The sequence below is a fragment of the Hetaerina americana genome, unplaced genomic scaffold, assembly GCF_022747635.1.
Source record: "Hetaerina americana unplaced genomic scaffold, ioHetAmer1.1.p SCAF_63, whole genome shotgun sequence".
NCBI classification, from domain to species: Eukaryota; Metazoa; Arthropoda; class Insecta; order Odonata; family Calopterygidae; genus Hetaerina; species Hetaerina americana.
Window position 1 is genome coordinate 1,807,824 of NW_027287239.1, and position 14,897 is coordinate 1,822,720.

The following is a 14,897-nucleotide window of genomic DNA, read 5'->3' on the forward strand; positions in this document are numbered from 1 at the left end:
ACCCGCGGGACGATTGTGATGCGACGCTCGTCATGCACAAAATGTCTGTCAAAACTGTCTGACAGGATCCAAAACTAAAGTTCACTTCCTCGGCTATCTCCCTAACAGTTTAACGGCGATTTGGTCACACCAAATCGTTCACCAAATTGGCATGGTTGGGGTCTGTCGAAGTGGAAGGCCACCCCGTTCGCGAATCTTCATCTGTCGAGGTTCTGCCCGATTTAAAACGACTGAACTACTCAAAACACTGGCTTCGACTCATAGCTTCATTAAAAAAGGCTTGCTAAATCATTCCAAATGTCTCCGTAGCACTTTTGCCAAGTTTGAAACAAAATTTCACGCTGTTCCTCTGGCTCCTTCATTGCTGCCGTTGCACGCAGCGACGAACAGCTGAAGAAATTTACCGCTGCTGCTGCGTAACGACTCGTAAAGAAACACGACACCCCTCGTTGGAGTCGTCAGATGTGTCGCCAGATGACGCACTGTGTCTTGTTTCGATCCGTTGAACGGTTTGCGCAGAATAAAATAAGTCCGGTCTTTTTTTTGATCACACCTTGTTTATTCCACAAGTGATGGTGATTCTTCAGTATTTAAGCTTGGGTTGCACAAACTTTCATAGCTGTGTTGAATGAAAGTTTGAGAAATTCTTGGTGGCACTAAACGCCACAAAATCTCCAGGGATAGCGTCTTACACGAACGAGAATAAATTCGCTGTAAATCTAATCCCCGTGACTGAAAACGGAACAAAAAGAGCAGCAAAGTTTGCAATAGAAGTGTTAGAGAATTAAGAAGCCATTGCTCACGGGAGAGATGCTTGGGAGGATGAATGGAAAAAGAAAATGGAAGGATTTAAAAAAGGATATAGGGAGAAGAATAATAAGAGAACTAAGAAATAAACTTAGGCGAGAAACTTAAAGGGCCAAGGAAATGTGATGGTAAAATTAATACGAGCACATAAAGAAATTTCAGGCACAAGGAAAATTAAAAGTGCACAATAAGAGAGTAAGAGACCTGATTGTCAGGATGTAGCAAGGAATGAGACAGGGAAGTATTTATTAAAGCCAGAGGAGGTTCATGGGTGGTGGAAAGAATACCTTGAAGTAGATTCATGGTAAAAATATTGGCCAGCCAGTTTAGAAATAGAAAGGGAATGAGGCGTAGACGAGGATAGCCTGGGTCCAAAAATGCCTAGATAGCGGGATAGAAGGAGCGTTGAGGCGAGATGAAGTAGAACAAGGCAGGTGGATTTGATAACATCCCAGGAATTAATTAATACTAATATAATGAAAAAAGCGTTTAGGAAATTAAATAGAGGAAGAGATTTTTTGAATCCACTGCAGTATTGACGTGGAAGAAATATTCCATAATATTTATTAAGTTCTATTTCAATGTACGTCCCTGAAGAGCGGAAATCAGCCGTATGTGAGGACTAAAGGGCGATGAGTTAAATTTGATATGCAGCAAAAGGTAGTTCTAAGAATATCCAAGGGAAGATTAAAAAATAATACAAACAACAAACTCATCGAAGATGAGTTTGGGTGTAAAAAGGGGAGGGAAACAACTGAAACCATTGCAGAGATGATAACTTTAACAGTAGGAAATATCGAAAATAGTCAGGACGTCTTTGTGTGAATCGAAGACTTGAGGAAGCCTTTCATCCGTGTAGCATGGATAAAGTTAATGGATATATTTGCAGAATATGGAAGCATATTGGAGGGATATGCAGCATATTCGAAACTAGTGTATTCTGTAGATCGGAATCTCATCATGAGAGGAAATATTATGGAGGGGAAATAACGAACAAAAAAAGGCGGCGGAAGGCCAAAAAAAAAGTATCTGGGTGGAATAAAAAGTACAATGAGTCACAACATATAAGAACTTGAAAATAACAGCAATGGTATGAAATATTTACGTTCAGTCACAAGGCTCTGTCTTTAGAAGTAATGATGAGATCAATCGGACGGAACAGGTAAAAATAGTAGACAGGGAAATATCTTGATGAATACGGAAGGATGCTAAGGTACGGTTACTCGTTATGGCTGGAACATACATGCTTATTATTAGTGTTTTAAATTAAGGGTGCATTAGAATTATCTGAAATAGGAGTAACCCCACAAAAACAAAAGTAATGAGATTCTCCCGAATAGGAAAATAAGTCAAACATTAAACAAGGATTAAATAAAATAGGGCAGGTGGAGCATTTCATTTAATTGGGCAGTATTTTAGATGAAAAAGGGTGCAGTAGTAGAGGCATTGAGATAGCGACTGACAGGGACATTTGAGAGAAAAGAGAAGCGTTGGCGAGTACACTAAGTAAATATTTAAAGACAAGATTTTAACTTGGATCAAAAGGTTTTATGGACATGAACCCTGATCTGTGATGTACGACAGCAGATGTATGTGTGATAGCAGAGTTTTGGGGTGCGTATTGGAGAAAAACTGGGGCAGAGAAGAATTGAAACGCCGAGGTTTTGAATAGGATGGACAAAGAGAGGGAGGTAACTTGGGGAAATCGGAAAAATGAAGAGAAAATGGATGGAGGAAATATTGAAAGGTATTGGTAATCTGAAACAAGGAAGAATTTTGGGCAAGAAGTTTTGATAAAGGGAGAGAATAGGTAATTTTCCGATAGCATGAGGGAAGGAAGAAGTCACGAAGAAATGAAGAGAAAAATAATGCAGGGCAACGAATGAGGTAGTTCGACAGCATCAACCAACTTGGAATTGCCACAGGAGACTCTATACACGATTATATGTCGCCTGTTACTTTATCAATGCATATTTAAATCAGGAAAGTTGTTGGACGAGCATAATTTATTTATTTATTTATTTATTTTAAAACATTGTTCACATACAGCAGTGGCGCCAATTTACAGTGACAAATATAACAAACATAAAAGAGGACAAAGACAATAACAGTATAACAATAACAACGAGAACCAAGCATGGACAGGGGAAAATTTTAATTTACTGAAAGGTGGGATAAAGCTTGGGTGGTGAAGTTTTTGCATGATAGGTTAAAGGGGTCGACAGTGTGAGGGAGTGAATTTAGAAGGGAGGAGAGGCGAAATAACAGTGAGCGCTTGGTGAGAGATATTCTAGGAATAGGCAGATGGAGTAGGGAGTGGGTGCGGGTGGATCGGGTTGGTATTCTGAAGTTAAAGAAAGATAGCAGTTCAGGGCAATCAATAGCCGAGTTTAGGGTCTTGTAGAGGAGTTTTAAGTCAGCTTTAAGTCTGCAGCTTTGGGGACTAGAAATGGATAGGGAAGACAGAACAGCATTTGAGGACATATTGCGGTAATGTGGGACTCGGTGTTGGACTATTATATATAATATACAACATGGAATTCCTTCCAAATCGGCGAGCACTCTTTGTAATTCGGATGCATGGCGGGTAAACGGGAAGACGGTGGCAAAGTCATTGAAACAAATATATTATCCGCTTTAAAAAATAATCTTCACTCAGCTCCTAATAAAGACCCCCACCATTAACGAGACTTTACCGCATAACATCCTCCCAACTCGCCGGGTAATCTCATCCGAATACCCTTATTTTCGAGAAATAGGAAAAGGCATCTATTCAACTTCCTACTTACTCGTGCATCCCTTCTTTTGCTCCTCCAAAGTTAAATTGTGCATATGACCAAGTGCAAGGAGCCATGGATGCAACCTCAAATGGCCAATTCTCTGGTTTCCTTGGAGTGAAAAACTTTTAGAATGTTTTAACACTACTTGACGCCCAAGGATCAATTTACAATTAATTGGTAAAAAACCCGTTTATCAAAAACATAATGTAATGCAGCGTTAACTTTGTCGCTTGCTAATTCAGAATCTTTTGATGGTACCGGCCGTGCCTTCTAAGCGTCAAAACTAAATATGTGAGTGTCCTTTCTGTGTATTTCTGTTTATGATGTTTTAATCAAAGTTTTAATGTTCCTGTCGTCGCTGAAGATCATTCTTTTTCATTAATTAAAAAAATCCAAGTTTGATAACCTGTTCCGGACGATGAGTGAGAATTTCAGGAGGATGTGTTGCTTTGGGGACCGTTTCATGTGGTGCTGCCAACGGCGTGCATCCGAAATGTTTCAGGGCGCCATCTAATCCTTACCCCGCAAGTCGCCACGAGAGGGCCAAGTGGAAAGATTCGTGTAACAGGTAATTAGAAGAATTCATGAGTGAGTCATGGTATTCCTTATCAATTCGAAAATTTCTAATTACCGTACGTGATGTTTACTATTGCTGTGGTCACGAATTTAGCGAGAGTAAGAGATTCCATGCGGTTCTTTTCACGAGTCCATTTCCCGTTATTCCTGGATATGAACTCTCCTACCATTTCTCTGCTGGGATATAATTATTCCCTCTTATTTCGGTACAAAGCTCTCGTGATGTATATTTATCCATGAGTTTAAGACGTGAATGCAATCGTTGAGCTTTCAACGGCTCCCAAATAAGTCATGCAATATTAGTGTGACGCTTTCAGTTCGTCCATCATGATTTTTTCAAGAATCTGTAACATTTTATCACAATCCAGTATAATGCTGAAATTAGGCTTATCTGCGAATGGAATGGTCAAATGGTCTTATCCTATTCAAGATAAAGAGTCTGCAACTAGAAATGCTAGCACCTTTTAGCACCACTACAACGTTTTCATTTGATTATTTTTCCATCTTTCTTTTGATGAAGCCATTTTTCTTTGATACGAGGGTAGGGTGAAAATTTATGCACGCATGCTAGTAGAGCACAAACGAAATACCCTCAGAAGCACTCCTGGTGGCATGTGGAAGCAACGTTTTTCCTCAACACGCATGCGCAGGTTTGAGGTCGTTACATTCATCCAATGTATTTTGAGAAGCGGAAGTATGAGGACGTGTTCTTGAGCTGTGTCAACGCGAATTAGACAGCGTGCTGTTGAATATACTGCAACAATCATAAAATTGATAAGACCAGGATTTTATCTTATTTTTTACATCATGCAAAATTATTTGTTGGATACTGTATTTAGTACACTTTATTAAACAGTCGGGTTTGCATAATAATGGTATTTCATCTGGAAAAATATACTTCCCCCCTTAAATAGCCAACCCAAGAGAAAATCTTAGCCCAATGGCTGCTGCGAAAACATGGTTTCGCCAGGTTTTAGGCAGTGAAAAAATAGGTTATCCGATTTTGAAAATGCTATGCATACTGTGTATGTAGTGATTGTACATTCTAGTATATCCATTCGACCATTTATGCGTGTCGCGGATGCGTCCATCCAATCGGTATTTTATTTCAATTACCAGATATCAACGCTCACCCACATTTCAGGTTGCCGAAGTTAAAAAAATAAAAAACATGTTTTATAAACTCAAGGTGAAACACAATATTCAACGAAGAATTTTCATTTAAATGTCTTTCATTAGTGTGGATTGACCGCTAATTTAAAGGAAGAACATTTTTAATTAATCCAAAGAAAAGGTTTTAGTCTATCTTGTTTTAACAGCAAGTCTAAATGAGGTGATAACGCAGCATTACGACATTGGCGCCCTTCATGCTCACTGTCCCTACTTTGAAAATTGATAATTAGACATGAATCAAGTAATTTAAATGATAATCTATGATAATTTTTATCCCAGACGTAACTTGATGGAATTTACTCAACACATCGAAATGAATAGTGAATGATAGTGGTCTGTATTCCACTTGATGAATTTATTGCTCTGTACAATATTGCTTACCCTTCTTTGGTGTTTTCTAGCTTCCCCTTCCATCCATCGCCTCTCTCAGTGGGGAGGACACCTCACGCCGTCCCCTGCCGACGGCGGTGCATCACATTCCTTACCTATGTCTTTGGGGGCGGAGATTATGAGTTTCATGTCCATATGACAGTAGAATTTCCACTTCTTACTTCACAACTCTGAATGACCTGTCTTGCCTCGTTAGAGGCCTGTCGTATAAATGGTTATGGTCCAATTTATTCCCTTTTTTTGCCTAACAAATACTAAAATATTAGCTGAATTAACCCTTGTTTTGAATTAGGGTTTCCTCCTGCAATTATGCAAATTTGCACGTTATTTCATAGTTTTGTGCAGAATATTTTCCCCTTTACCTTTTCTCTCCCATATCCTCCCTTATAACTTCCCACCTGGTGCTAGCACACCCTGCCACACACCTTTTTGGTGGATCGCGGCGTATTTATTTGATATTGAAGACAGCTTTGAATAATCACAAAGTTATTTCATTCATTTCAATATCTATGATAAATATGCTTTCTGAATTATGATATCATTTTTGATTTTGCCCGAATCAATTGAATTACATTGAAATAATTGATTAATTGCTGTGCAGAATTTGTGATTTTATATCCGCATTATAATTGCCACGCGAAACGAAGTGATTTTTAGCGTTTAAACCTATGCACCCCATATTAGATCAAAATTATTGGCAGTCGATTAATCCTCATAACTCAACGGCGCTCAGTGACGCAATTCTTCACCCCTCGGGTGTTTGACGCATAGCACCCGAAAATACTTTTTTTGATATATTGTAATCATTATCATTAAGTAATCTACCGGTTAAGGTAGGCCATGGATGGACACAACTACCAAATAAAATTTTGTGACTTCTAGCAAAATCCAGCATCCAACTCTACATCAGGCCCCTCTTCATCTCTGAGTACTTTCTTCCTCCCTTCATCCCGTCCAACATCCCTATCCTGTTCCCCCCCTTTCCTCGTTTGCCCAACATTCTCCCCTCTATCACAGTCGTCAACATCCCCTTGTCGGTCAATACCCCTTTCATTTACTTTTCCCGCCTCCATAGGATTTCTCCCAACAAACTCCTCTCTTCGCCCACCATACCAAGTACTTCCTCATTGCTTTCTTCTCTGTCCGTTTCACGTTAATTCTTCTTCACGCGCACATTTCAAAAGCCTCCTGTCTACGTCTATCCTCCTGCTTCAATGACCACGTTTCCGCGCCGTACATAGATACTCTCCATATCAAGGTTTTTACGAGTACTTTCTTAACATCCTTACTCAACGTCCCTGTCATCAACTCCCTCCTCCTTGTGAAAGCCCCTTTTCCTATTCTGATAAAATCAATCGCTTTATTTATGGGTCAATGGTTCTTAAATTGTAATTATTAGAAAGCAATATCAAACCATAGAGTAATTCGGGTTCAACTCGATTGAAATAAACTGATGAAAACTTTCATTATTATATTGTGGAGTTATTGCCCAACGATTGGCGTTCTTCTTTCTTCTATCTTTCTCCTTCTTCAGTCTTCAGGGGCGGCGGGAGTGGTGGTGGAGTACAGACCCCTTTCTCTTGGGACTTCACGAAGAGCGTCTTTCTGTTCGCTGAGGGCATCAAAATTACCTTTGATTGCAAAGGCGCCATCGTCATGAAGCCGTGTTTCTAAACTCGATGGACCCCGACAATGACAGTTTTCACTTAAAATTACTGAAATCATTTTACTTGAAAGAATCTCACAAATGCATGCTAATTACGCTCAAAAACTCTTACCTACATTATGCATATTTTAACTTTTTTATATCTTGCCTCCGATATATTTCAAATGTCATTAAGGAAAATGATCAGGAACCTCTAGGTTAATATTTTTGCATATCGTTACCATTTAAGATCATGCTAACTATATACCTTTGACAGACAGAATACAATTGCATCACCTCATTTGCGTCACATTCTAGGGAAATGCTCACTTCAGCGTCATCGTTCATTTCAATCGAATTGTGGCGCTGTTATAGAAATGACTATTTAATTAAGCAACTGAAAGAGTTTTGACGATCACGATGCGGTCGTTTGTTGACAGGATATGAAGCTCCCACGAGGAGAAATATTTCTGTAGGAAGCCTGCTGTTTCCTGGTTTTACGATTCTTCTCATCTGTTTTTAAATCATCACTCCCTATATGGCAATGCAAATTTGATATTTGGTTCATCCATGTGGAAAGGGAGAAAATAAAATATAATTTTGGTGTGAGGTTGTATTTCCCTAACTTAATTATAAGGTAATTAAACTGGTGGAGAAATATTTCGGAGGTAGGAAAATGAAAAGCAACAACATTAAAAATGTAAACGGCGATATAATGACAGAAGGTGAAGATATTGGCAATAGATGGAAGTAATACATTGAAGAACTCTACCAAGGCCCGAGGTAGCTGGAAGAAAACCTGATGAAGGACAAGAGTGAAACGGATGACGAGAGCCAGCGCCAATACATACTGAGGAGCGAATTCGATAGGGCAGTAAAAGACCTTAAGAAAATCAAAGCTCCTGGAGAAGACAAAATTGACGGAGACATCATCAGGGGACTCGGAAACCAAGACAAGGACAATCTGTATGGAATGATCAAAGATAGCTACGAAGACGGAAGACTTTCAAAGGAGTGTGATGATCGCGATACCAAAGTAGACGAGGGCAGAGAAATGTGGGGAACACCGAACCTTGAGTCTAGTGTCACATGCATCAAAAATACTTACGCGATTAATAAGTCGAAGGATGGGAAAGAAAATTGAATGTTAACCTATCGGAAAACCAATTTGGCTTTAGGAAGAACGGAGGAACCACGGAAGTCATACTCAGTCTAAGAATCATGATAGAGAAAACAATGCATGTGAACGAGCAACTGTATGTGGCATTCGTGGACCTGGAGAAAGCCTTCGAGTAGTAGTAGTATTTAGGGGAGGCGACCGACAGCTAAGGTCATTTGCGCCATAGGGGATGGACAGGAAAGGATGAAGGGTGGAGAGAAACCCGGCGTCGGCATTAGCCTACTCTTTACGAAAGGCGCCAAGGGGTCCACAGCTTAGCGTCCCATCCGACGGACGGCGTACTCACTCAAAGTGCCCTCCACAAAGCACCTCAAGTAGGGATCGAGATACCTCTGAAAAATAGTCAACAACGCCGGGATACGAACCCGGGCCCTCTAGGTGGGAAGCCAGTACGTTACCCCCGCACCATATCGATCCCCGAGAAAGCCTTCGACAACGTGGAATGGAACAATATGCTTGGACTGCTGGAAAAACACGGAATAGATCACAACGATAGAAGAATAATCTATCAGCTACACAAGACGCAAGTAGCCACAATGCGAATGAGAGATGGAAGCCATAGAGAGGTTAAATCAACAAAGGAGTTAGACAAGGATGCAACCTCTCACCTGCATTGTTCAACATGTACCTGGAGGAGGCAATAAGAGAAGCAAAAGACATCAGATTAAATGGAATTAGGATCAATGGAGAAGAGATGAACATGCTACGCTTCGCCGACGATAATGCAATGATAGCAGAAAACCAGGAGTATCTTCAAAGGTCACTAAACGTATTGGATCAAGTTCTACAAAGATACAACATAACATGAGCAAGAGGAAGACTAAAATCCTAGCATGTGGAAGAGAGAAGTGGGATACAGTAGTCACACTTAAAGGAGAAAAATTAGAGCAAGTGCATTCCTTCATCTATCTCGGAAGAACCATCACGTGGAAGACGGAAGAAGTACTAGAGACATCAAGCGAAGAATAGCTCAAGCTAAGAAAGCATTCACAATGAAAAGAAAACTGCTGTGTTCTAAGAAGATAGAACTACAGACGAGGAAACAATGCGTGAAAACATTCGTATGGAGCGTGGTATTCTATGGATCAGAAGCATGGACCAATCGGAAAAGCAGATCAGGAAAGACTAGAAGCCTTCGAAACCTGGTGCAGGAGGAGGATGCTTGAGATAAAATGCATGGATAAAATAAGAAGTGAAGAAGTATACAGAAGAATAGATGAAGAACGGACCTTATGGAACACCATAGAGAAAAGAAGAACCAGGTGGATTGGACACACCCCGAGGCACAACGGATTCGTGGAGAATATAATAGGAGGAAATATAGAGGGAAAAGTCTCAAGAGGAAGGCCAAGGGACGAATGCATGAGACAAATAAAGAAGAAAGTTAATTGCAAAAAACATTAGGAAGTAAGCCAATTAGCATCAGATAGGGTAGGATGGAGGGCTGCAGTAAACCAATCTTTGGGTTGAACGACCAATGATGATAATAAGATGATCGATAGTAACTGAGATTGATGTTTTCCCATGTTGGCTCCTGTAGTGGAGGAATTCAGTGGTAAGGGAACAAAAATGTTGGGTGATGTTGGAAAAGTTAGAGCAGGTGAACGTATTGAGACGTATTGGATTCTTACGAGGAGTGCGGTATGAAGTAGGAGGGGCTGAAGGATAGTATTATCAATGGTAAATGTGATACTTACTCGTACAAAAGATGATGAGAAAATGTTTTATACCCCACCTAACTTTAGCTCATGCCTGCTTTCTTCACAACCCAATGTGGTCTCATGCTAATTGCTTTAGCATCCCTGCCAGATGACTGATTTGCACTTCTAGTTTCTAACGAATCTGGCGACTTTTTTCTGGAACTTCTCTTATCTCTTAATTAACACTTCCTAGTGTGGATCCCAAATGCTTGCCGAAATATCCTGGGCTGGATTGAAGATTTGTTGAACGGTTACGTACGTAGGATAGTGATAGCTGATGTTAGCTCTAATGCAGCGGAAGTCACCTCAGGTGTCTCCCATGGAAGTGATTTCTACATCTACATAATATCACGCAAGAGCGTGTGGCGGGGGTGTTAGATCACCACCCGTAAAAGGGAATAAAACCACATGCAAAATCAACACATCCATGCAAACCTATTCCTCACAGTGGCGTATACATTCATGCAAAAATCCTTTCAATCACACGCATGCAAGTGCATATTCTATCATCTAACAAACAATTGCCCCGGAGACGAAATTGAAGAAGGAGAAATGGCTATTAGACCTTCATTCCCATTTTCAGTTAACGACATCAACACCGTGGAAATGAGTAATACATGTAGATCGTTCAATTAGTCCTTGGGAAAAAATAGAAAAACAAATTATTTTGGGTAGATTTTTTTTCATTTTTCAATATCATCTTCTAGCTCGATACACTTTACCGAGCGTAACTCTTTCAATCCGTCCAAACATTAGGATATCTCGCCGGAGATCCTCAAAATAACCATAAGTGTGTGTGCTGCCGATGAGCGAACGAGGACTACATCACCAACCAAATGTACCCAAAGGGGTATCTGGCCAATCATCCCTTATGTATCTTATGTGCCACTTGTTCCCGAAATATTCGACCAAGGAATTAACTTATTGAAGATTAGAAGGCGACTTTTTAACCGAAACAAACCAACAGTTTTAATTATTTCTGAATCAATTGAACAATATTTTCCAAAATATCGATACCAATTTTAGAGAAAGTTGAAAACGATTTTTTCAAATAAATAAAAAACTTGTTGCAATACGAAAAAATGTCAAGACTTGTGTAGTCTATTTTGCCTAATCCAAGGAATGTTTCTAAATACAAATTTGATCGTTAACATTTTAAGCGCATTATTTATTGGACAAAAATAAAATTCAATGACATACACGTATTATAAACTTAACTTGAAATCCATAAATTGCACGAATTGCGCTGATTTGACTCCAGTACAACATCAGTAGAAATTATTGCAAGTAGCAACATGTTTATTTCGCCTTCGTCGACGATGGACGCGTCGCGGAACTATTGCTTTCCAGCCAGCTCCAAATTCCAGTGGGTAGTGGTCAGGCTTGGGGTCAGGGAAAACCCCAACCCTTTCACTGTCGCCCGCATCCCCCTCGCCACTTCATTGCTCGACAAAGCGAGACCGTTGTCTTCCTTATTGTGTCACGCGCCCCACGTGTCTCTATCCTCATTTTCACCACTACAGATACTCTACCGAAAAGGGATGTTTCTCACTGTTTCTTAAAAATAATGACACCTCCTCAGTGACTTTTAGTGTCCTTAAGAAAGGTAACATTTTCATTTTATCGACAACATTGAGCTTAATACCATCGATAACTACATAGGCAAGGAACTTCGTAATTATGAACAGGTTTGGATTTTTCAAGTAGAATTTTATCAGACGCCAACCACCGAATATTATTTTTACAGCACGGTTCTTGTAAAGGTTTTTACAAGAACAACCAATCTCACAAAATGCATGGTTTCCGAGAATGATAGGTTTTATTGTCAATTTCCAGCATTTCTACATAGTCAAGATAACAGACTTTATTTTGCCATAGAGATTTTAATTCGGCACGATTAAGGTTTTGACGGTATGTCAAGCTCCGGCAATATTATTAATACCATCACAAGTACCTGTTAGTGCTGTAAAACCACAACCGTTGGCGGAAGTCGTAGTCCAAGGATAGACCTTTGAACTACTGACGGGAGGGCAAGGGGCCGATTCCTGGGCACGCTTCTAGGCACTGTGTCATTTTTGGAATACCATTGAATGGTCTCTCGTAAAACATGGCGGCACATGCAAACGCCCTATCCTGTTGCGTGAGCATCTACATCTACATAATACCCCACAAGCCGTCACAAGGACGTGTGGCAGGGGGTGGCAGGTCAACGGCCATTCTACATATACTCCCTCTATTTCCTCATGCACCGTGCATCCGGCGATCCACCAAAAACCGAGTGGAAATGGGGCGTCCGAAGATCAATCATGCAACATACCCACATATATTGTGACTATTACGTGGTTATCAGCTATTCCTATGCCTGAAAAAAGAAGACAAACACGCATTAAATTAAGAATCTTATTACCGGTTATTATTCCACACACTCCAGACGGACAATTCACAAATACAATAGATTTTATATCGGTTCGCCTGCACCCCACCCGGCACAAGGGCGCGCGGCGGGGCGGAATGTTAGGGTGCCAGACTTAGAGATTGTTTTGAGGTTTTTTAATTTTGTAAACCTCTTTTTTCGACGGCGTGTACCTATTACTTTCTTAGGTGCTCCCCCAGTTATTGTTGTCGCGAATGGTGCGCGGGAAAAACGAATACTTAACTCTATCAGTTCGACAGTCTAACTCTCAGCGACCCGGCATCATATCGGCCGATCAGTCTATTGAACACCACAGGTAAACTCTTCGAATCAGCCGTTAAAAATCGACTAAGCCCGTTCCTAGAGGAAGGAACCATCCCCGAGCAGGCAGGGTTTCGGCCCAGGACTTCAACAACTCACCAGATATTAAGGCTAACTGAGAACATCACAAATGGTTTTAACAAGGGAATGATCACCCAGGCGGCTTTCCTGGATCTGGAAGCTGCGGTTGATCGTGTTTGGTCAGAGGGTTTACTCCTCAAGCTCACCAACTCACCGACCCCGATGTACCTCCTAAGAATTATAAAATCCTTCCTGCAAGGAAGAACCTTCCATGTCGACAATGCCGGCTGCATCTCAGAGAGGAGGAGCATCAATGCCGGTGTCCCACAGGGCTCCGTTCTGTCGCCATCACTCTTTTCGGTATACGTTAACGACGTGCCACGAAACCCTGGCAATGAACTATACTTATTCGCCGACGACACCACGATCACAGCACACGCCACAAACCCGTTTTGGGCGGCTGATAGGCTACGGTCTCAGCTAGATACCCTAAACGAGTGGCTGATCGACTGGAAACTAAAAGCAAACAGCAAAAAAAGCGTGCATATGACGTTTACCAGGAGGCCAAAGGAAGGAGTTGGGCCACCCCTCTTCTTGGGTGACGATTGTATCCCTAGAAAAGAAAAGGTAAAATACCTAGGAGTAACTATTGATAAAGGCCTCAGATGGACCCAGCACATTAATCAGGCCATCGGAAAAGCAACAGCAGCGGCGGCAGCGTTAAACCCCATCATGCAACCAAGATCATCGTTAGATCTAAAAACAAAAAAAATCATCTACACGGCCATGATCCGTCCTCTGCTAACCTATGCAGCGCCAGTATGGCTACAAGCTGCCAAAACTTACCTTAACAAAATACAATCGACGGAGAATAAAATCGTTAGGAGATTCGTCGGAGCCCCATGGTTCATTAGAAACAGCGAGCTGAGAAAGGACCTCAATTTAACGCCAATCCTGACCATCGCAAAAAAGATGGCTACGGATATGGCTGCTTCATTACGAAGCACCGAAAATTCCCTCTTGATAGACCTATGGAGTTACTCTCCTGGAGACTTGACAACGCACAAAAAGACCTAAAATAGGAACAACAGCACATGTCCGTGTGCCACACTGAATTTACATAAAACTAAACCAAGGAAGAATAAAAAAAGGGAAAAATGCTTATACTAGTTTAATAAAATAAAAAATAAAATATAGCAGGGAACAATTAAAAAGACATCAACAAGAATAATAAAAAAATAACAATAATAATAATACAAGCAAACAAGTTAACATGGAGTAAATAAAAATAGAAACTCAACTCAATAGACGCATGCTGTAAACAGCTTCAGCTGGACGCAGTAATTTAGACGGTCAAGCGACCGAGAAAACGGACGGTCGGTCGGTCCCCCAGTTATTGTTGTCGCGAATGGTGCGCGGGAAAAACGAATACTTAACTCTATCAGTTCGACAGTCTAACTCTCTAATTTTATGACAATTGTCGGCTTTCCCAATGTAATTAGGGGGGTTAATCCAATATCGGATGCGAAACCACACCGTTTATATATTTGTAATAAGTTAAATCTTGCTCTGAGTCTTCGCATATTTAAGGTTCCTACCACAGTTTCTGTATTAAATGTGTTACGCTTCCTGGCCTTTGGTACGAGGTTTCCACGAACTTAGTGGCATTTCTCTGTGCCCTATTCAATGCTGTAAATAATCCTGTTTCTTCTTTGTCCATTTTACCTTCTCCATTCTTCTCCACACCCACATTTCAAAAGCCTCCAGTCTACATCTATCGGCCTGTTACAATGCCCACGTATCCGCGCCGTACATAGATACGCTCCATATCAAAGTTTTTACGAGTATTTTCTAAACATCCTCACTCAACGTCCCTGTCAACAGCTCCTTC